Genomic DNA, 22,556 nt, shown 5'->3' on the forward strand with positions numbered 1-22,556 from the left:
TGTGTGGGAGGGAGAGGGCTTGGGGGAAGGCGGCGTGGGAAGGGGAGAAGGGGGGGGGGGGGGGGAGAAGTATAAACACAAGGACACCAAGGACGTCTAGGAAAGAAGTTGGTATTTCAAAAAAGTGGATTTGGGGTGAAATTAGCGAGGGTAGAAAAGATCAAGGTTTTGGATGGGGGAAGATAAGAGATGGTGGTGAACAGCCGTTTTAAAGACCTGGAGGATGGAGTGGGATTGAAGAGAGTGAGGGAGTTTGTTCCGGAGGCGGGAGAAAAGAGGAATTAAAGAGTGAAGGTGAGCAGAGAGTCTTGGTTTTGGCAGTTTCACCATAAGAGGGTTGCAGGCAGATCTTGTGCGACCTGTAGGAATATTTGGGGGACAGAGCCCAGAGAGAGCTGGAGGAGCAAGGCCGGAGAGGGAGAAAATTCCCTCCCGCCCCCATAGATCTCCAAACGGGCAGATCTTTTTAAATACCGTGAACAACTTTGGTACAGCATGTGTGGTGAAAGTTGTGGTTAAGTTTAATCGAAATCGTGTGTGTAGTTTTAGAGGAAAAAGCAAATACCTATTTTGGGGGGGGGTCAAACCTGGACCCACATTGACCCCCGATAAACCCCCTAAGACCCAGATTTTTTTTAATGCCGTGAACAAACTTTAGTCGCAACACAACAATGATCATTTGTGCCAAATTTGGTCGCAATCCCATCAGCGGTTTCGGAGAAGTTTCAAGTGTTTACGGACAGACTGACGGACGACGCGCCATCGCATAAGCTCCCCTAAAGTTCGTTCCAGGTGAGCTAAAATCAATTCAAAAAGGAAACTCACTGTTTTTAAGGACTTCGTAAAGGACACAAACACCAGGCATGAATATCTAATGTGACATGTTAAATAAGGTGGTGTATAAGATGCTGCGTCAATGACGGTAAGTTTCCGGAATTCTTTTTCTCCAACCTTAAGCATCCTTATTTTATTTCAATTTAATTATAAACTTGAACACCGTATCACATAAATCGCCTTTTTCCTACTTTGAAAACCCTTGTATTTAGCAGGACTTGGACTAAATATTACAGCTTCTTACATCATCACGACCAATCAAATTTGCCACTCGTAGACCCCGCCCATGCCCTTGTTTCTCAAGACCATGCGTGGGGTAAGGTGTTCTATAAACTCTCTAGTTACATGTTGTTTTTTTTTACATTAAGGACTTGATGAATGATCAATTTTTCTTCAACAAACACGTCTTTTACAAACAGGCAATTGGTACCCTAAATGGTCCAACGTTGAAACGAACCCAGTGATTTGCTTTTACACATATTTGAACTGAACTTTTCAAATGAAACCGTTGGTGACGATTTCGATAAAAACAACGACATCATTCCCATATATTTATGGGGTGGGAAGGGGAAGATGTTGAGACCCAAGTCTTTCATGAACTGGCTGACCAGGCCTGGCATTACAGTGAATGATATTTAGGCAAGAATTTCTAATTTGTTCAGGGTGCCGCCAATGACTCAGCTCCTCTTTGTCAAACATACAGTAGCATCTATAATGTCCAGAAGCTAATGCTAGCGGATGGAACAGCCGGCTTAACGTCCATCTGAGGGACAGCACTTTGTTACACAACAACCTGCTTGTGAAGCATCAATCAGACAGTTTATAGTTTGCTCAGGAATGGAACCCAGACTTGGTCGCAAATGGAACCCAGACTTGGTCGGGAATGGAACGCAGACTTGGTCGGGAATGGAACCCAGACTTGGTCGGGAATGAAACCCAGACTTGGTCGGGAATGGAACCCAGACTTGGTCGGGAATGGAACGCAGAATAGGTCGGGAATGCAATTCAGACTTGGTCGGGAATGGAACCCAGACTTGGTCGGGAATGGAACCCAGACTTGGTCGGGAATGGAACCCAGACTTGGTCGGGAATGGAACCCAGACTTGGTCGGGAATGGAACCCAGACTTGGCCGGGAATGGAACCCAGACTTGGTCATGATTGGAACCCAGACTTTGTCGGGAATGGAACCCAGACTTGGTCGGGAATGGAACCCAGACTTGGCCGGGAATGGAACCCAGACTTGGTCATGATTGGAACCCAGACTTTGTCGGGAATGGAACCCAGACTTGGTCGGGAATGGAACCCAGACTTGGTCGGGAATGGAACCCAGACTTGGTCGGGAATGGAACCCAGACTTGGTCGGGAATGGAACCCAGACTTGGCCGGGAATGGAACCCAGACTTGGTCATGATTGGAACGCAGACTTTGTCGGGAATGGAACCCAGACTTGGTCGGGAATGGAACCCAGACTTGGTCGGGAATGGAACCCAGACTTGGTCGGGAATGGAACCCAGACTTGGTCGGGAATGGAACCCAGACTTGGTCGGGAATGGAACCCAGACTTGGTCGGGAATGGAACCCAGACTTGGTCGGGAATGGAACCCAGACTTGTTCGAGAATCGAACCCAGACTTGGTCAGGAATGGAACCCATACTTTGTCGGGAATGGAACTCAGACTTGGTCGAGAGTCCAACCCAAACTTGGTCGAGAATCGAATCCAGACTTGGTCGACAATCGAATACAGACATGGTCGAGAATCGAATCCAAACTTGGTCGAGAATCGAATCCAGACTTGGTCGAGAACAAACCCAGACTTGGTCGAGAACCGAACCCAGACTTGGTCGGGAATCGAACCCAGACCTGGTCGGGAATCGAACCCAGACTTGGTCGGAAATGGAACCCAGACTTGGTCGGGATTGGAACCCAGACTTGGTCGGGAATGGAACCCAGACTTGGTCGGGAATGGAACCCAGACCTGGTTGGGAATGGAACCCAGACTTGGTCGGGAATGGAACCCAGACTTGGTCGGGAATGGAACCCAGACTTGGTCGGGAATGGAACCCAGACTTGGTCGGGAATGGAACCCAGACTTGGTCGGGAATGGAACCCAGACTTGGTCATGATTGGAACCCAGACATTGTCGGGAATGGAACCCAGACTTGGTCGGGAATGGAACCCAGACTTGGTCGGGAATGGAACCCAGACTTAGTCGGGAATGGAACCCAGACTTGGTCGGGAATGGAACCCAGACTTGGTCGGGAATGGAATCCAGACTTGGTCGAGAACAAACCCAGACTTGGTCGAGAACCGAACCCAGACTTGGTCGGGAATCGAACCCAGACCTGGTCGGGAATCGAACCTAGACTTGGTCGGGAATGGAACCCAGACTTGGTCGGGATTGGAACCCAGACTTGGTCGGGAATCGAACCCAGACCTGGTCGGGAATCGAACCCAGACTTGGTCGGAAATGAAACCCAGACTTGGTCGGGATTGGAACCCAGACTTGGTCGGGAATGGAACCCAGACTTGGTCGGGAATGGAACCCAGACCTGGTCGGGAATGGAACCCAGACTTGGTCAGGAATGGAACCCAGACTTGGTCGGGAATGGAACCCAGACTTGGTCGGGAATGGAACCCAGAATGGTCGGGAATGGAACCCAGACTTGATCGGGAATGGAACCCAGACTTGGTCGGGAATGGAACCCAGACTTGGTCGGGAATGGAACCCAGACTTGGTCGGGAATCGAACCCAGACTTGGTCGGGAATGGAACCCAGAATTGGTCGGGAATGGAACCCAGACTTGGTCGGGAATGGAACCCAGACCTGGTCGGGAATGTAACCCAGACATGTTCGGGAATGTAACCCAGACTTGTTCGGGAATCTAACCCAGACATGGTCAGGAATCTAACCCAGACTTGGTGGGGAATCTAAACCAGACTTGGTCGAGAACCGAACCCAGACTTGGTCGAGAACCGAACCCAGACTTGGTCGGGAATCGAACCCAGACCTGGTCGGGAATCGAAACCAGACTTGGTCGGGAATCGAACCCAGACTTGGTCGGGATTGGAACCCAGACTTGGTCGGGAATCGAACCCAGACTTGGTCGGGATTGGAACCCAGACTTGGTCGGGAATGGAACCCAGACTTGGTCGGGAATGGAACCCAGACCTGGTCGGGAATGGAACCCAGACTTGGTCGGGAATGGAACCCAGACTTGTTCGGGAATGTAACCCAGACTTGGTCGGGAATCGAACCCAGACATGGTCGGGAATCGAACACAGACTTGGTCGGGAATCGAACCCAGACTTGGTCGGGAATCTAACCCAGACTTGGTGGGGAATCTAAACCAGACTTGGTCGAGAACCGAACCCAGACTTGGTCGAGAACCGAACCCAGACTTGGTCGGGAATCGAACGCAGACCTGGTCGGGAATCGAACCCAGACTTGGTCGGGAATCGAACCCAGACTTGGTCGGGATTGGAACCCAGACTTGGTCGGGAATGGAACCCAGACTTGGTCGGGAATGGAACCCAGACCTGGTCGGGAATGGAACCCAGACCTGGTCGGGAATGGAACCCAGACTTGGTCGGGAATGGAACCCAGACTTGGTCGGGAATGGAAACCAGACTCGGTCGGGAATGGAACCCAGACTTGGTCGGGAATGGAACACAGACTTGGTCGGGAATGGAACCCAGACTTGGTCGGGAATGGAACCCAGAATTGGTCGGGAATGGAACCCAGACTTGGTCGGGAATGGAACACAGACTTGGTCGGGAATGGAACACAGACTTGGTCGGGAATGGAACACAGACTTGGTCGGGAATGGAACCCAGACTTGGTCGGGAATGGAACCCAGACTTGGTCGGGAATGGAACCCAGACTTGGTCGGGAATGGAACCCAGACTTGGTCGGGAATGGAACCCAGACTTGGTCGGGAATGGAACCCAGACTTGGTCGGGAATGTAACCCAGACTTGGTCGGGAATGTAACCCAGACTTGTTCGGGAATGTAACCCAGACTTGTTCGGGAATCGAACCCAGACTTGGTCGGGAATCGAACCCAGACTTGGTCGGGAATCTAACCCAGACTTGGTCGGGAATCTAACCCAGACTTGGTCGGGAATCTAACCCAGACTTGGTCGGGAATCTAACCCAGACTTGGTGGGTAATCTAAACCAGACTTGGTCGGGAATCGAACCCAGACTCGGTCGGAAATGGAAACCAGACTCGGTCGGGAATGGAAACCAGACTCGGTCGGGAATGGAAACCAGACTCGGTGGGGAATGTAACCCAGACTCGGTCGGGAATGGAACTCAGACTCGGTCGGGAATGGAACTCAGACTCGGTCGGGAATGGAACTCAGACTCGGTCGGGAATGGAACTCAGACTCGGTCGGGAATGGAACCCAGACTCGGTCGGGAATGGAACCCAGACTCGTTCGGGAATGGAACCCAGACTCGGTCGGGAATGGAACCCAGACTTGGTCGGGAATGGAACCCAGACTTGGTCGGGAATGGAAACCAGACTCGGTCGGTAATGGAAACCAGACTCGGTCGGGAATGGAACGCAGACTTGGTCGGGAATGGAACCCAGACGAGGTCGGGAATGCAATTCAGACTTGGTCGGGAATGGAACCCAGACTTGGTCGGGAATGGAACCCAGACTTGGTCGGGAATGGAACCCAGACTTGGTCGGGAATGGAACCCAGACTTGGTCGGGAATGGAACCCAGACTTGGTCGGGAATGGAACCCAGACTTGGCCGGGAATGGAACCCAGACTTGGCTGGGAATGGAACCCAGACTTGGCCGGGAATGGAACCCAGACTTGGTCATGATTGGAACCCAGACTTTGTCGGGAATGGAACCCAGACTTGGTCGGGAATGGAACCCAGACTCGGTCGGGAATGGAAACCAGACTCGGTCGGGAATGGAAAGCAGACTCGGTCGGGAATGGAAACCAGACTCGGTCGGGAATGGAACGCAGACTTGGTCGGGAATGGAACCCAGACTAGGTCGGGAATGCAATTCAGACATGGTCGGGAATGGAACCCAGACTTGGTCGGGAATGGAACCCAGACTTGGTCGGGAATGGAACCCAGACTTGGTCGGGTATCTAACCCAGACTTGGTCGGCAATCGAACCCAGACTCGGTTGGAAATGGAAACCAGACTCTGTCGGGAATGGAAACCAGACTCGGTCGTGAATGGAACCCAGACTCGGTCGGGAATCGAACCCAGACTCGGTCGGGAATCGAACCCAGACTGGGTCGGGAATCGAACCCAGACTGGGTCGGGAATCGAACCCAGACTTGGTCGGGAATCGAACCCAGACTTGGTCGAGAATGGAACCCAGACTTGGTCGGGAATGGAACTCAGACATGGTCGGGAATGGAACCCAGACTTGGTCGGGAATGGAACCCAGACTTGGTCGGGAATCGAACCCAGACTTGGTCGGGAATCGAACCCAGACTTGGTCGGGAATCGAACCCAGACTTGGTCGTGAATCGAACCCAGACTTGGTCGGGAATCGAACCCAGACTTGGTCGGGAATCAAACCCAGACTTGGTCAGGAATCGAACCCAGACTTGGTCGGGAATCGAACCCAGACTTGGTCGGGAATCGAACCCAGACTTCGAACCCAGACTCGGTCGGGAATGGAACCCAGACTTGGTCGGGAATGGAACCCAGACTTGGTCGGGAATGGAAACCAGACTTGTTCAGGAATGGAACCCAGACTTGGTCGGGAATGGAACCCAGAATTGGTCGGGAATGGAACCCAGACTTGGTCGGGAATGGAACCCAGACTTGGTCGGGAATGGAACCCAGACTTGGTCGGGAATGGAACCCAGACTTGGTCGGGAATGGATCCCAGACTTGGTTGGGAATGAATCCCAGACTTGGTCGGGAATGGATCCCAGACTTGGTCGGGAATGGAAGCCAGACTTGGTCGGGAATGGAACCCAGACTTGGTCGGGAATGGAACCCAGACTTGGTCGGGAATGGAACCCAGACTTGGTCGGGAATGGAACCCAGACTTGGTCGGGAATGGAACCCAGACTTGGTCGGGAATGGAACCCAGACTTGGTCGGGAATGGAACCCAGACTTGGTCGGGAATGGAACCCAGACTTGGTCGGGAATGGAACCCAGACTTGGTCGGGAATGGAACCCAGACTTGGTCGGAAATGGAAACCAGACTCGTTCGGGAATGGAAACCAGACTCGGTCGGGAATGGAAACCAGACTCGTTCGGGAATGGAAACCAGACTCGGTCGGGAATGGAAACCAGACTCGGTCGGGAATGGAAACCAGACTCGGTCGGGAATGGAACCCAGACTCGGTCGGGAATGGAACCCAGACTCGGTCGGGAATGGAACCCAGACTCGGTCGGGAATGGAACCCAGACTCGGTCGGGAATGGAACCCAGACTCGGTCGGGAATGTAACCCAGACTCGGTCGGGAATGGAACCCAGACTCCGTCGGGAATGGAACCCAGACTCCGTCGGGAATGGAACCCAGACTCGGTCGGGAATGGAACCATACTCGGTCGGGAATGGAACCCAGACTCGGTCGGGAATGGAACCCAGACTCGGTCGGGAATGGAACCCAGACTCGGTCGGGAATCGAACCCAGACTGGGTCGGGAATCGAACCCAGACTTGGTCGGGAATCGAACCCAGACTTGGTCGGGAATCGAACCCAGATTTGGTCGTGAATCGAACCCAGACTTGGTCGTGAATCGAACCCAGACTTGGTCGGGAATCGAACCCAGACTTGGTCGGGAATTGACCCCAGACTTGGTCCGGAATCGAACCCAGACTTGGTCGGGAATCGAACCCAGACTGGGTCGGGAATCGAACCCAGACTTGGTCGGGAATCGAACCCAGACTTGGTCGTGAATCGAACCCAGACTTGGTCGGGAATCGAACCCAGACTTGGTCGGGAATCGAACCCAGACTTGGTCGGGAATCGAACCCAGACTTGGTCGGGAATCGAACCCAGACTTGGTCGGGAATCGAACCCAGACTTCGAACCCAGACTCGGTCGGGAATGGAACCCAGACTTGGTCGGGAATGGAACCCAGACTTGGTCGGGAATGGAACCCAGACTTGGTCGGGAATGGAACCCAGACTTGGTCGGGAATGGAAACCAGACTTGGTCGGGAATGGAACCCAGACTTGGTCGGGAATGGAACCCAGAATTGGTCGGGAATGGAACCCAGACTTGGTCGGGAATGGAACCCAGACTTGGTCGGGAATGGAACCCAGACTTGGTCGGGAATGGAACCCAGACTTGGTCGGGAATGGATCCCAGACTTGGTCGGGAATGGATCCCAGACTTGGTCGGGAATGGATCCCAGACTTGGTCGGGAATGGAACCCAGACTTGGTCGGGAATGGAACCCAGACTTGGTCGGGAATGGAACCCAGACTTGGTCGGGAATGGAACCCAGACTTGGTCGGGAATGGAACCCAGACTTGGTCGGGAATGGATCCCAGACTCGGTCAGGAATGGAAACCAGACTCGGTCAGGAATGGAAACCAGACTCGGTCGGGAATGGAACTCAGACTCGGTCGGGAATGGAACCCAGACTTGGTCGGGAATGGAACCCAGACTTGGTCGGGAATGGAACCCAGACTTGGTCGGGAATGGAACCCAGACTTGGTCGGGAATGGAACCCAGACTTGGTCGGGAATGGAAACCAGATTTGGTCGGGAATCAAACCCAGACTTGGTCGGAAATGGAAACCAGACTCGTTCGGGAATGGAAACCAGACTCGGTCGGGAATGGAAACCAGACTCGGTCGGGAATGGAAACCAGACTCGGTCGGGAATGGAACCCAGACCCGGTCGGGAATGGAACCCAGACCCGGTCGGGAATGGAACCCAGACTCGGTCGGGAATGGAACCCAGACTCGGTCGGGAATGGAACCCAGACTCGGTCGGGAATGGAACCCAGACTCGGTCGGGAATGGAACCCAGACTCGGTCGGGAATGGAACCCAGACTCGGTCGGGAATGGAACCCAGACTCGGTCGGGAATGGAACCCAGACTCGGTCGGGAATGGAACCCAGACTCGGTCGGGAATGGAACCCAGACTTGGTCGGGAATCGAACCCAGACTTGGTCGGGAATGGAACCCAGACTTGGTCGAGAATCGAAACCCAGACTTGGTCCGGAATCGAACCCAGACTTGGTCGGGAATTGACCCCAGACCTGGTCGAGAATTGACCCCAGACTTGGTCCGGAATCGAACCCAGACTTGGTCGGGAATCGAACCCAGACTTGGTCGGGAATCGAACCCAGACTTTGTCGGAAATCGAACCCAGACTAGACAGCAGCTCAAGGTTATTTGTTTTATCTCTCAACCATCGTGTCGTACTTTATATTACTGAAGCTGTCGTTGTCGTCGAACTTTGAGAATACTTTTCTTTCACAAAACAATTACCCTTATTACCTTTGCCACGAAGATGGACGGAGGTTATGTTTTCAGCGCACTTTGTCTGTCTGTTTGATTCGGACGAAACGTGGTGGACAGGTTGGGTTTGTGTCGAGGACAAATTCGATTTTCTCACGAGAATTTATGTTTTACGAGAATTTTTTTTTTTTAAGTGAATCTTCATCATTGAGAGAATGGGCCAAAAACGATATGTACACCACATTTCAAGAAATTGTGGACGACTTATGACAAAACATGGTGGATGAGTTGGTTAGATGACGAGAACAAATGGATTCGATTTTGGAGGTCCGAATCCAGATCCGGCCAATCAGTGGATACAAAACGTGAAAAATTAAGCCTGGCGCAGGTGGCTTCTCTACCGAGAGCCGTTCTAATTGTTGTTTTTCCCCTCCTTTACACGTATAAGCCATGGACTTACTGATAAGACTTGGCACCTTGTGCTGTCGTTCATCACCCAAGAAAGAAGCGAAGCTATAAATGCGCTTTCTGCTAATTGCAATGGCATTTCGACCAAGGTGTAAAGACCGTGACCATGAGGTCAGAGACTCAGAGTGTGGATCGATTTCAAACAAGTCCCAGGCCCTGGATGAAAGAAGTTCCAACGATCATCTCTTCTCTCCGATCCAAAGCTTTTTCCATGCAATTTAAGCGGACGCGGGTTGGACGTGCTGTCCCAGCTGCGTTGGCCGTGGGCGGAGCGAGGGCGGAGACTGGGCGGAGTCGCGAGAACCTTGGAGAGAGTGATCGTAATAAAAAGGGAGAGAAGGAAGGGGCGCAGGCGTGCGCGGACCTGTCTGGGGTTCTTGCCATTTAACAGGCGCCGGGGCGTTGGAGCCTCTGATGGGGGTGAGACTCCGAGGGAGAGCGATAGAGGAGTAACATTGCGGTTTGTAAGGTATATTTTATTTAGCGCACCAGGCGCCAGGAGAGACTACGCAGCGCATCGTGGGGATCGGTCGCACGCGATGCGCTCCTGCCTCGCATCCTCCTCGGAACCGCGAACCTGACATTGTCGATTCCTCCCCCTTTTGTACTTTTTTATTTATTTTTAGTTTCTCCTTCCGTCTGATTTCATCAATCGAGTCTCTCCTTCAGCAGCTTCGAGGGTGAGTTCCACTCTGCGACGTCACTTGTTTGGTGCACATTGCGCCTCCTTGGTCCCAGGGTCGTTGTCCAGGGTCCAGCGAGATCCCTTGGTGCTTCCTGATGATGATTCAATGGCTTCACGAAAGCTTCTTAGAAGCTGCTGCTGGCGATGCATAATTGATAAAGCGAGACGACGTCAGAGGTTCCTTTAACTGCTGATTTAATGTCGATGATGACGGGCGAGCGTTAAAGCGAAATGAGGTGGAGGAGGTGGGGATCTCTCATTAGCCATGCAGCAAACCTGCGCGAGTCTGTGACGTCGGACGCACACGCGCTGTGACGTCATAATCGCACGGTGTAACTTTTGCTGCACACCTTTGCACGTAATTACAACAATAGTAAAACGATACGACAGCGCGAGCCCTCAACACCGGTCCGTGCCGACTTGGCCGTCGAGCGCATGGTACCGGTTGGAGTTTGAACGGAGCTTGATTTAAAGCGCCGTTTCCCACGGCAATACCTAGGAAAAGGCCAAAAGCGAGTTTATGGATTCCCGCCTCGAGAAGTGCAATTAGCATTCGGGTTGAGTTCGTGCGTCCATTGAAAACGCTCTCTCTCTCTCTCCTCTCTCTCTCTCTCTCTCTCTCTCTCTCTCTCTCTCTCTCTCTCTCTCTCCCCCTCTCTCTCTCTCCCTCTCTCTCTCTCCCTCTCTCTCTCTCCCTCTCTCTCTCTCTCTTTCCTCCTCTCCCATCCCCCTCTCCTCCCCCCTCTCTCTCTCTTTCCTCCTCTCCCATCCCCCTCTCCTCCCCCCTCCCCCTCTCCTCCCCCCTCCCTCTTTCTCTCTTTCTCCTTCTCCCCGCTCCTCCTCCCTCCTCTCCCCTCACCCCCTCCCCCTCCTCTCCCCTGCTCCCCTCCCTCTTTCCCCCCTCTTTCCCCCCTCTTTCCCCCCTCTTTCCCTCCTCTTTCCCTCCTCTTTCCCTCCTCTTTCCCTCCTCTTTCCCTCCTCTTTCCCTCCTCTTTCCTCCTCTTTCCTCCTCTTTCCTCCTCTTTCCTCCTCCTTTTTCCCTTCTTTTTCCCCTCTTTTTCCCTCTTTTTCCCTCTTTTCCCCTCTTTTCCCCTCTTTTCCCCTCTTTTCCCCTCTTTTCCCTCTTTTTCCCTCTTTTCCCCTCTTTTTCCCTCTTTTCCCTCCTCTTTTTCCATCTTTTTTCCTCCTCTTTTCCTCCTCTTTTCCTCCTCTTTTCCACCTCTTTTCCACCTCTTTTCCACCTCTTTTCCACCTCTTTTCCACCTCTTTTCCACCTCTTTTCCACCTCTTTTCGACCTCTTTTCCACCTCTTTTCCACCTCTTTTCCACCTCTTTTCCTCCTCTTTTCCTCCTCTTTTCCTCCTCTTTTCCTCCTCTTTTCCTCCTCTTTTCCTCCTCTTTTCCTCCTCTTTTCCTCCTCTTTTCCTCCTCTTTTCCTCCTCTTTTCCTCCTCTTTTCCTCCTCTTTTCCTCCTCTTTTCCTCCTCTTTTCCTCCTCTTTTCCCCCTCTTTTCCCCCTCTTTTCCCCCTCTTTTCCCCCTCTTTTCCCCCTCTTTTCCCCCTCCTTTCCCCCTCTCCCTCCTCTTTACCCCTCTCCCTCTTTCCCCCTCTACCTCCTTCCCCCCTCTACCTCCTTCGCTCCTCTACCTCCTTCCCCCTCTACCTCCTTCCCCCTCTACCTCCTTCCCCCCTCTACCTCCTTCCCCCCTCTACCTCCTTCCCCCCTCTACCTCCTTCCCCCTCTACCTCCTTCCCCCTCTACCTCCTTCCCCCACTACCTCCTTCCCCCTCTCCCTCTCTCCCTCTCTCCCTCTCTCCCTCTTTCCTTCTCTCAGTCCCTCTCCCCTCTGTCCCTCTCTCCCTTTCTCCCATGCTTCCAGAGCCAAGGCTCATTCGCCCGGGCAATACGTCATGGCGTCGCTTTGAAAGTTTCTTTTTGTTATTTTGAACTCGGGTCTCGGCTTCGCTATAACCTGCATTTTGTCATAGCGGCGGCACAAAGGACCATTTGTTATTCTAATTAGATCGAGCTTCTCGGAGCCCGGCTGGTAGGTACTACACAGTCGCGGGGACTTCACCCGCACGACGTCGCCGAGCTCCGCGGGTTCATGAGCGGACGATCCATCCACGGTCGGTGATCTCATGCGATCTCCGCTCCGCTCGTTTACCACCGGCCCGTGCTCCGTTTACAAACCCCTTAGGACCCGCACGACTCCGAGCACGAGCGTCCGCTGGAGTTCGAAGCTTCGTCCCAGATGGTTTACGGAGCGTGAAAAGGCGCGCGCGGGGTCTCCAAAAGGGTCCATCATGAACTGTCTGGGCATGCGTGGTGGCTCCAGGGTCGCTACTCCGGGTGCCAATGGGTTCGGGTAGAGCGTTTAACACGTCCGAACGACCCCCGTGGTGTGACCATGGTGGCCACCCTTCATCCGGGTTCTGCGCGTTTCACCCTCAGCGCGGCTCCATGCTTGCGACTTACCCTTTAATGACGTCACCCCACAAATATTACTCCCGAACTTACATTTACGAGATGCTTCCGAACTCTTCCATTTCAAAGTCGACCACAAATTCCACAATTAGGCGCACAGTGTTTTCCATATAGTACACGAGACCAACAACCTTTTAATTTAATTCCCCCCACGTCACGTGATGTAAAAATAAATAATTCCCAACACTGACAATTTTTCCTCCTTGCGAATGAATTCGCCAATTACTAATTAGCGTGATTTTATATTTATTAATTAATTGGTGGTTCATTGTGAAACCTTTACATGTGCACCTGTTCTATAATATACATACCTGCCGTCATTACACGTCCAACTTTTGAACAACACGTACATTACCTCTTCCTGAGTCACGTGTAGATCTCATGTAATGAGCAAAAAAGAAGACAATTGATTATTATCGTCACAATGGATGTCTTACGTCACTAAAAACACCAATTAATTTTTACACGGCCTATTGCATTCACTCTACACTTCTTTATTAGCTACAAAAATATCCCCACGTTATTGTGTCCCTTGGCCCAAGTCTTTCACGAACCGGCTGGCCAGGCCTGACGTTCGATTAAGGTTAAAACAAGAATTTGTAATTTGTTTTCAGGGTGCCGGCGATAGGTCACCTACTCTTTGCGAGGGATACCGTGGGATATTTAGCGTCTATCGACTAATGTCGGCAGATGGGACGTCCAGTTTGCGTCCATCTGACATTGATGAATCACCCTACCTGTGAAACACCTGGATGACAGTTCATAGCTCGGTCGGGATTCGAACCCAATCTAGACAGCTTGTACGTACCTCTGGCGCATCCTGCCAGCCCAACTCTGCACTTTATAAGTGATGATATTGTATGTTGGCTACCTACTGGACCCTGTCTCCCCCACCACACACCTCGTCCCACTCCTGTACAGTACCTTTACGTGCTTGACTATCGGCCAAAAATTGTGCTTTCGTCATGGATTCAACCCCCTAATTTATTGTGTTCTTTCGCGAGCAATTGTCATCATATCTGATTAAGTGAACGGATCATCAGATGTGATTAAGTGAACGGATGATGAGATCTGATGGATTGAATGGATGATCACATCTGATGAAGAGAATTAATGATGAGATCTGATGAAGTGAACACTTCATCAGATCTGATCACACTTTGAACACGCCTCCCAGATCGGATTAGCTGCCACCTGTTTGATCGTGGTCACACCCTCAAACATTGAAGAGTGAACACCTGTGTCATAGAGGACCGTCATGTGCGACTGGGACATGTTGGGGACGAATTGTTAATTGTTGTTGTCGATCAGAGTCTGTGGATGTATAAGTTGTGTAAAAATTCAGATATCACTCGAAGTATTTCGTAGTTATAAAATTCCGATTGTATAATCATGATTCATACATCATCCATGTTCCGATGTATTAACGAGGAGTTTGAAAGGATCAACGAACGAAATACACAATTGTCCAAGAAAGTGTTTAAACATTTCTTTACAAATTACATGATTATGCTTATCTGTTACTACTACTACCACTACTACTACTACTACTACAACTACTACTACTACTACTACTACTATTATTACTTCTTTAATGGCCCCAACAATTCACACCTCCTTGTGGAGTTAGGCAGAGTATTTTTTTTTTGGTACAAGTCTTTCACGAACCAGCTGGCCAGGCCTGACATTCGACTCAAGGTGATTTTACCAGGAATTTGTAATTTTTTCAGGGTTTCGACGATAACTCGCCTCCTCTTTGGGAAAGACACTGATATATATATATATATACACGATCATCTTCGGATCTCTAACCTCTCCCAATGGTTGTTGCTTGCAGACGGTCCTCCGGCACATTGATGCCTGGCCCTACCTGCGGAACTCAAGAATGACGGTTTATAGGTGTGTCGACATTCGAACCTAGGCTACACAGCTCAGAGTTGAGTGTGTATACCTGTAGGAGATGCTGCGAGTCCCTGTACGCTCATGAACTGGGTGTAAATAGCACTTTCTGGTACTTTCTGGACAACCCTTGCACATCTAACGTGATGTGATGCTCAGCTGTTCTGTACCAGCTGTATCATCCTTTGTTTTCTGGTTTTAAGGCCTAATTTCAGATCCACAACAATGTGTAAGTCAGTTGTTTCTGTTGCAATTTCAAGGGTACCTATTTCTTGGCACCATTTCCTGTTCCGTATTTACATCGTTGCTTTCACAACTCCATGTGGACCTTCTGCTGATGATTGTACTGTTCTATTTATTTATTTTTTGAGATTCTTGAGTGGCAATGCCCGTTTTTAATAAGTAGTATTTTAGTTACCCGAGGGTACAAAGTCAATGACAATACATGAACACTTGGTCACATGTTAGCCAAAGCAGGCGAGCTGGAAGGGGTCAGTATTGAGCTATCCATGAGGGTCATTATTGAGCAAACTGGGTTTTGAATCAATAATCCAATCACCACGTTCCATTTTTCCAAAGATTGGATTCTCCAGGTTTCCAGAAGATTTTATTTCCCTAAATACCTTCGCCTTTAGTGGAATGCTAGTCAATCAACCTCACCCACTAGACCACACCTGAGCGCATGGTTACCACCTTTAATCTGTACCTTTATGCTCACTCTGTCAAACGAATATATTGTTGGCTCCATTGAAGTGTCCTTTGCCATTCGTCGTCATTCCAACCGTGCAAAGGGAAGGATCTTCGTATTATCATTCCAATGGAGATGTAATAAAAACTCGTTAATGACGTGTATTTCGTCTCACCATCTACCTTGACCTTTCGACGGCAGATTGTGTTGTCAAAACTGTCTTATCATCCCGGGTACAATATGGCGCTCGTTATGGGTCCCGATCCTCCTTTGATTATCATGAGCTGCTCATTACTGGCGTAAAATTTGTTTTCTCCATTAGTTCAATAACTTGAGCTGAATCTCCGATTTAATAATCTATAATCGGTGAAATTCCAATCGAAGTCGGGTCTGAAAAAGCCTCTAATACGAGGATTTTATTTATTAATTTTTTTGCATACAAGATCGAGGCTCGTGTAAGAGCTAACATTAATGACAAAAAAATCAAACGGACGCATAAGACGAAATAAAGGGAGCGGATGACAAGATAGGGAGAGAGAGGGAAGCACACAAGTACAACAGAAGAGAACAGGGACATCGGGAGATCTGTGGGTGGGAGAGGGCTTGGGCGGAGGAGGCATGGGGAGTGGGGGTAGGTTGGGATAGGTATAAAACACTGGACACTGCAAGGACTTCCAGGAAACGAGTCGGAATTCCATAAAAGTGGATCTGCGTTGAAATTAACGGGGGTAGAAGAGATCAAGGTTTTGGATGGGGGAAGATAAGAGATTGTGATGGTGAGGACGGTCTTATCCGTCTGGCATAGTTGTACTTTCAGCTGCAGTGAGAAGCACGTCCTCATAATTAGGTTTGATATTTGTTGTATTGATTATTTAAATTTGTTCTCATCATTTTTTACTCCATGGATTATTGTTGTTTTCTTTTTGCTTGTAGACTTGTGAACATTTCCTTTTGGTTTTCCCTCTTCCACCTTTAATTGGACCACTCATTTGTTCTGCTTGCATTACCGTCCCTCATGTTTTTCATTTTCTCTCGTTCATAATGGTTTAATTATATCGTTTTTTTCCATGTGCCATAAACCAAGGTCTGGAAAAAAATTCCTTTAAAACCAAACGTTTTGATTCATGAAATTTCGCATTTAAATTGCAGAAAAATGCAATTAACCCTTACAAAGCCAAATAGATAGTGCTCCTGTCGCACCGGGTTGCATTGGGTTCACCAACAGAGCGTCATGTGGTCACCAAAGCTGTATTTTGACGAATCCATGTTTTGATGTCCTCATTACTGTGGTTCGGCTCATCGAGTTTTCCTGTTTTCGAGTTTGCTTCTTTGGAATTCCTATCTGATCACACAGCTAATGAAATTGGAATCGAGGTCGAAATCCTCTATATTGTGTTGATTTCTCCATCGTCTAATAATGTCCTCGCAATTCATGGAAAAGTATGTCCATCTCTCCGAGTATTTCTCTTGCGAGTGATGTGTGTGTGCAGGCTCCATCATTATTATTTCACCAAATAAAAGACCTGCACTGAATCTATTTTAAAGAAATTCGGATTTGTCCAGGAATTTTTGGAGGTCTTTAAAATCCACGTTTGTTTCGAGGAATCTAGCTTTGTCCAACCTAACGGATGGCGGTCCTGGAGGCCAGGACCGGATCCACGCATGACGTCATTCCGACTGCTCTCAGGGTCTATGGAGAGGTCCCGGCTCCACTTCACACCTGATGGCAGTTTTATTCGTGTCGATGAGGAATCGAGCTCATAACGTCAGCAATAAGTTATTTGCAACACGCCTGATGTTCACCATTGATCGTAATGCTCAAAAGGCCTTCCGGGCGCATCCCAGTAAAACAAACGATGTACAATGGAATAAATATTTACAATGTATTCAAATCCAAGCAAAGGGAATCCTTTGAGTTTGTACCTTGGCCAAAACCCCACGTTCTCAGTACGAGTGGAGTAGCTATGGAATTGAACACCCTTCCTAATTTGGACTCTTACACTCCTATAACTAGCCCCATGGGGATTGACCAATCGTGAGCCTCCAATATGAGACCGGACCAGATCCGATAACAAAACAAGAAGTGATCAGCCGGACAGGGCATCCGGTTCTGTGCAGCAGTTGTACCACTTCCCCCAAACGACGCCACCTTTTTTGTAGACTCATTGGAATTTCATTACCTGCGGTTTTGCCGGGGAGAAGATGGAGGATTTTTATGTTTGAGCAAGACAGCATGAGCCTGTAAATTGGTGCCCAGCAGGGAGCACCGAGGGAGCCTGTTTGTCTTTGCTCGTGTGATGGTTGCCCCAAAATGTAACGCTTTCGGTGCCAACATTCCAGGATTGCATGGTCCTTTTCACAGGGTGCTAAGCCCGTTACTACTTTCATCCTGCCAGGAATGAAATATGAGATCGAGATGCTACAAAGAGCTCCACCAAGTTATCAAGTTGCACTCTTTTGTTCCCATGCTGACACCATTTTTCCGATAACTCCGCAAAGGCCTCAAGCCAAGTCGACTGGTTGGTAGTTCGGCAGACAATAACTTCTTCTTCTTCTTGTCTGTACAATTTGACACTCCCAGCATGGATATTTTACTCCTTTATAACGTTCCCATTGACATTAATACCTGTCAAGGTATGATGCATCACACGAGCATTATGTGACTTTTAAATAAGTGTTTGCTTAATTGAGTGTGCGCTTCAAACAGCTGGCAAATCCTCGAGGCTATTTCCGGGTTTTCGGAAGGAAGCCTTTTTCTATTAGGATACGGCTTTAACGAGCTACCTATCTGTCCTAGGCCGGTACAAGAGGAAGTACAAATTTGTCAAAAGCTTTCTGAGCAATTGGAGGAACACAAGCTGATAGTATTCTGATTTTGATCATCTCCAGCGTTTGTGCAATAATGCGCCATAACGGAGACTAAAGAGGTTCCAGTTAATGGTTTCCAATGTTTTTGTAGTTTTTTGGGGTTTTTTTCCTTATTTTTATTTTTTCGATCGAGAGTAATCATGCATACAATTACACGGTGCGGAGTCTGGGGGTGGAGAGGATGGAGGTGGTGAGTGCATGAGCTGTTAAACGTTGCAGGGCCTAATCTCGGATCGAGATTGCTGATTTAATATCACGGCTTTCCTTTCACAGAGAGCGTGCTTTTCTATCGGAACTTTGGATGATTTCCAAATTCCTTTTGCCTACAAAGTCTACAAATCCAACCTTGGCCTCCTGAGGGCTCCTTGATGCTGAGCTTCCACTTCGAGATTGGTTCGGATGTGGTTTCCATTTGAATTGATTACCCACATGCATCGAGGAACGCAGGGTTATGGGAGATTGTGCCAGCGTGGAACATCTTTTTAGCTTGTGGGAACAAAGTACGTGGGCGTTGTGGTTGGTTGCATAATTTTGGGTGCTGTTTGATGTTGGAAGCACTGTTACATTGGACTTTGCATAAGCATTGTGGAGGTAAAACAAGAAAGTGTTTGTTCAATGCACTAAAGAGTCGGTAAGGAACGACACTGAGAGACATTTCAAACTCTCCTCATGAGTATTTATAAATATTTCTAGATGACTGAGTTTGTCGAACAACTGCTTTATGGCATACGATGTACTTTTCTTTCTTTCTCTCTTTTCGGCGTAGCCCATCGGGCAGAGCCGTCTAGAACAGTGTTTGTCCGTCTATATGTATATATGTATGTATGTATGTATGTCCTCTCAAACGTATACCAAATCAGAGCTGATAATCTGCTCACATGACGGGATGATGTGATTACGTCTGATGTCATTACGGCGGTGCTGTGGCTGACTCTCCATGCACCGCCATTTTGATTTATGTGCCGTTCATGCCGAACATATCGTTGAACATGTCATATATCACAATCGCCATGCTCTACCTTTATGTTTTTCATTCAGTGTGAAACGCAAACAAACCGATTGTTAAAATGACCATCAAATATCGAAAGCATCGGCGTTACGTCTCTTCCAACAATACGGTACAGTATGTATAGGCCTTAGGCTTCATGCCTCATCTTTGGACTGCTTTGGACAAATGAAACGCAGGTTTCTTAATACAGTAGTGTATCGTTTCAGTAGTATCGTTTTCGTAGTAATAATAATACTAGTACCCGACTGCAAAGCCGCAATGAGACGGCGAAGCCAAAGCCTCTTGCCACTATTTTACCCATCACTATGGCATCAGTAGGTTAGGTAGTTGGTAGTAGGTAGGTGTAGTAGGTACCATCGGTGTAGTAGGTGTAGTAGGTACCATTTGCATTCTGGATGAGATTAAAATTGATAAAATTTACTTCTTGATTAATTCGGTGAATTCCATCTCAATTTCGGATATTTCCGGCCGTGAAAAACTATCCCCGACGGCCGCGAGATTTCAAAAAAATACTTCTTCGTCAATTTTAGAATATTTGACGCCGTTTTAACCTTCCGAAACGCGTAATAAGCTTTTAAAAAATATTTTTCAAATGCTCGAATCTCATTGGTTCCGGTGTTTGGTGACGCTTTTCGTTGAAGATAACCAGGCCCGTGCGGGCCGTGGTTGGTCTTAAAGTATTTTAATTATAAATTATAGGTGCATAAGAGTGTGAATCAAACATAGACGGGTGAAAGAAACTCCTATTGAACGTTTTCAATTTGTTATGCATACCTCCACATCCGCAAGATGGCGGCCTCCATTGCGCTTTGGCATTCTCAAGCCAAGGGATACAGCATAATCTGGTTTTCGACATAATACGTACGCGTTTATTGACAACACCGGCTTCGCCGACTATTATAGTAAATATAACCATAACACTTTAATCCCAATGTCGTGAATGGAAAGTTGATGGATTGAAGTGGTGTAAAAGCAGAGGTAAGGATTTCACCTCGGTTTAAAAAAAATAATATAATTTTCGTAATAATAACGTAACGTTATAATTATAGTAAATCTAATCGTAACACTAATCCCTTTGTAGTGACTGCAACGTTACTGGAGGTTAATATATATATATATATATATATATATATATATATATATATATATATATATATAAATAAATATAAAAGTTCTTGAAGTTTTGTGTCCAGCCGTCATGCTACGTCATCACGGCGCAAACACCCACTTTCTTCGAGAGTGGCAGTAAAGGTCATTCATCTTTGGGGTATATAGATTACCATTGATCTCTGGTCGGGTCTCAAGGACAATCGGTGTGGTTCATTTACCTAGTTTCTTGTGGAGAGATCGCCAAGTGGTTTGAGCATTCGAGCAAGCAGTCCGTTCAAATCCGTTAAGGAACGGCTGGCTTGGCAAGCGCTAGCTAGCTGCTTGGTAAATGAGCACATCTCCAATCCTTGTGGGGTATATAGATTACAGTAGATCTTCGCTCAGTTCTGTAAGTAAAACATACCTCACGGATGTCTGGATTCCTCCAAATTTCTTTGTTTAATGTTATAAGCAGCATTAGCGACTGTTTAAAAATCTAATAATATGTGTTTGTGGTTTATAATATTTTACAAGCCCGGCTACGCCGCTGATAGACTTTTGGTCTTGTTTTTTAACGGACATATTCACACCTTATCGTGGGGTCGGCCGGATAAACTATTTGGCCGAGTCTTTCACAAACTGTCTGGCCTGGCCTGGCATTCGACTAAGTAGGTTTGAGTAGGAATTTGTAACTTGGTCCTGGCATTGGCAATAAGTCGGCCACTCTTATGGAAGGACATCATGGGGTCTTTAGCGTCCACCGACTAATGCTGGAAGAGGGACACGGAGTTTTACGTCCACCCAAGGGACGTCACACACATTGATGCCTCATCCTTCCTGCGAAACACCAGGATGACGGTTAATACCTGCCCTGAGGTTCAAACCCAGTCCAGACAGTCCAGGGGTCTCTGCACACCTTCAGGCTATCTTGCCAGTCCATATGGGGTGTAGCTATTTTAAAAAGATTGTCACAAACACACGCTGGCTTTTTCACACATTTCCACATCACATGCATCTGACCAACAGCAAGATGTATTTCACGTTGTCCTTTACAAGGAATGTGGGACAACCCACTCAGATTCCGTTTGAAAACACAGTGTGTGTAATTGTGATAAAATCTTCAACACCAACATCATCTGCTTCGAACTGGAACATAACAATGGTTTTGAACTGTTATGTGCTGTGTCCAGAATAGGGATGGTCCAAAAATAGAATCTTACCAATCTTATTGGGACAGGAAGGAAATATACAGGGTTATTGGTTTCCAGCTGTTCATTCAATTACTAATGGTGCTCACCTCAATGAGACCAACGTCGAATGTTGCTTTGGTGGACCTGTCTTTCATACCTAATGTTCCTTTGGTGGACCCCGCTTTCATACCTAATGTTGTTCTGGTGAACCTGCTTTCATACCTAATGTTCCTTTGGTGGACCCGGCTTTCATACCTAATGTTCCTTTGGTGGACCCGGCTTTCATACCTAATGTTCCTTTGGTGGACCCGGCTTTCATACCTAATGTTCCTTTGGTGGACCCGGCTTTCATACCTAATGTTGCTTTGGTGGACCTGGCTTTCATACCTAATGATGCTTTGGTGGACCCAGCTTTCATACCTAATGTTGCTTTGGTGGACCCAGCTTTCATACCTAATGTTGCTTTGGTGGACCCCGCTTTCATACCTAATGATGCTTTGGTGGACCCAGCTTTCATACCTAATGTTCCTTTGGTGGACCCGGCTTTCATACCTAATGTTGCTTTGGTGGACCCAGCTTTCATACCTAATGTTGCTTTGGTGGACCCCACTTTCATACCTAATGTTGCTTTGGTGGACCCCGCTTTCATACCTAATGATGCTTTGGTGGACCCCGCTTTCATACCTAATGATGCTTTGGTGGACCCAGCTTTCATACCTAATGTTGCTTTGGTGGACCCCGCTTTCATACCTAATGATGCTTTGGTGGACCCAGCTTTCATACCTAATGATACTTTGGTGGACCCCGCTTTCATACCTAATGTTGCTTTGGTGGACCTGGCTTTCATACCTAATGATGGTTTGGTTTACCTAGGTTTCATACCTAATGATGGTTTGGTTTACCTAGGGTTCATACCTAATGATGGTT

General features: G+C 48.4%; 1 protein-coding gene across 3 annotated transcripts in view; it reads left to right on the plus strand.

The window, feature by feature from the left end:
* The first annotated feature begins 10,045 nt into the window (after positions 1-10,045).
* Positions 10,046-22,556, plus strand: part of LOC137423843 (heparan sulfate glucosamine 3-O-sulfotransferase 1) — a 197,696-nt gene continuing 185,185 nt past the window's right edge. The window contains exons 1-2 of one of the 3 annotated variants that reach the window (XM_078773711.1): positions 10,069-10,134; positions 10,341-10,394. The gene's annotated coding sequence lies outside the window, so the exon portion shown is untranslated. Of the gene's footprint in view, positions 10,395-22,556 lie in introns of all 3 variants that reach the window. The other 2 variants (XM_068111390.2, XM_068111391.2) reach the window with 2 other exon arrangements.

The sequence above is a fragment of the Myxine glutinosa genome, chromosome 3 (genome assembly GCF_964187855.1).
Source record: "Myxine glutinosa chromosome 3, kmMyxGlut1.1, whole genome shotgun sequence".
Classification (NCBI taxonomy): Eukaryota; Metazoa; Chordata; class Myxini; order Myxiniformes; family Myxinidae; genus Myxine; species Myxine glutinosa.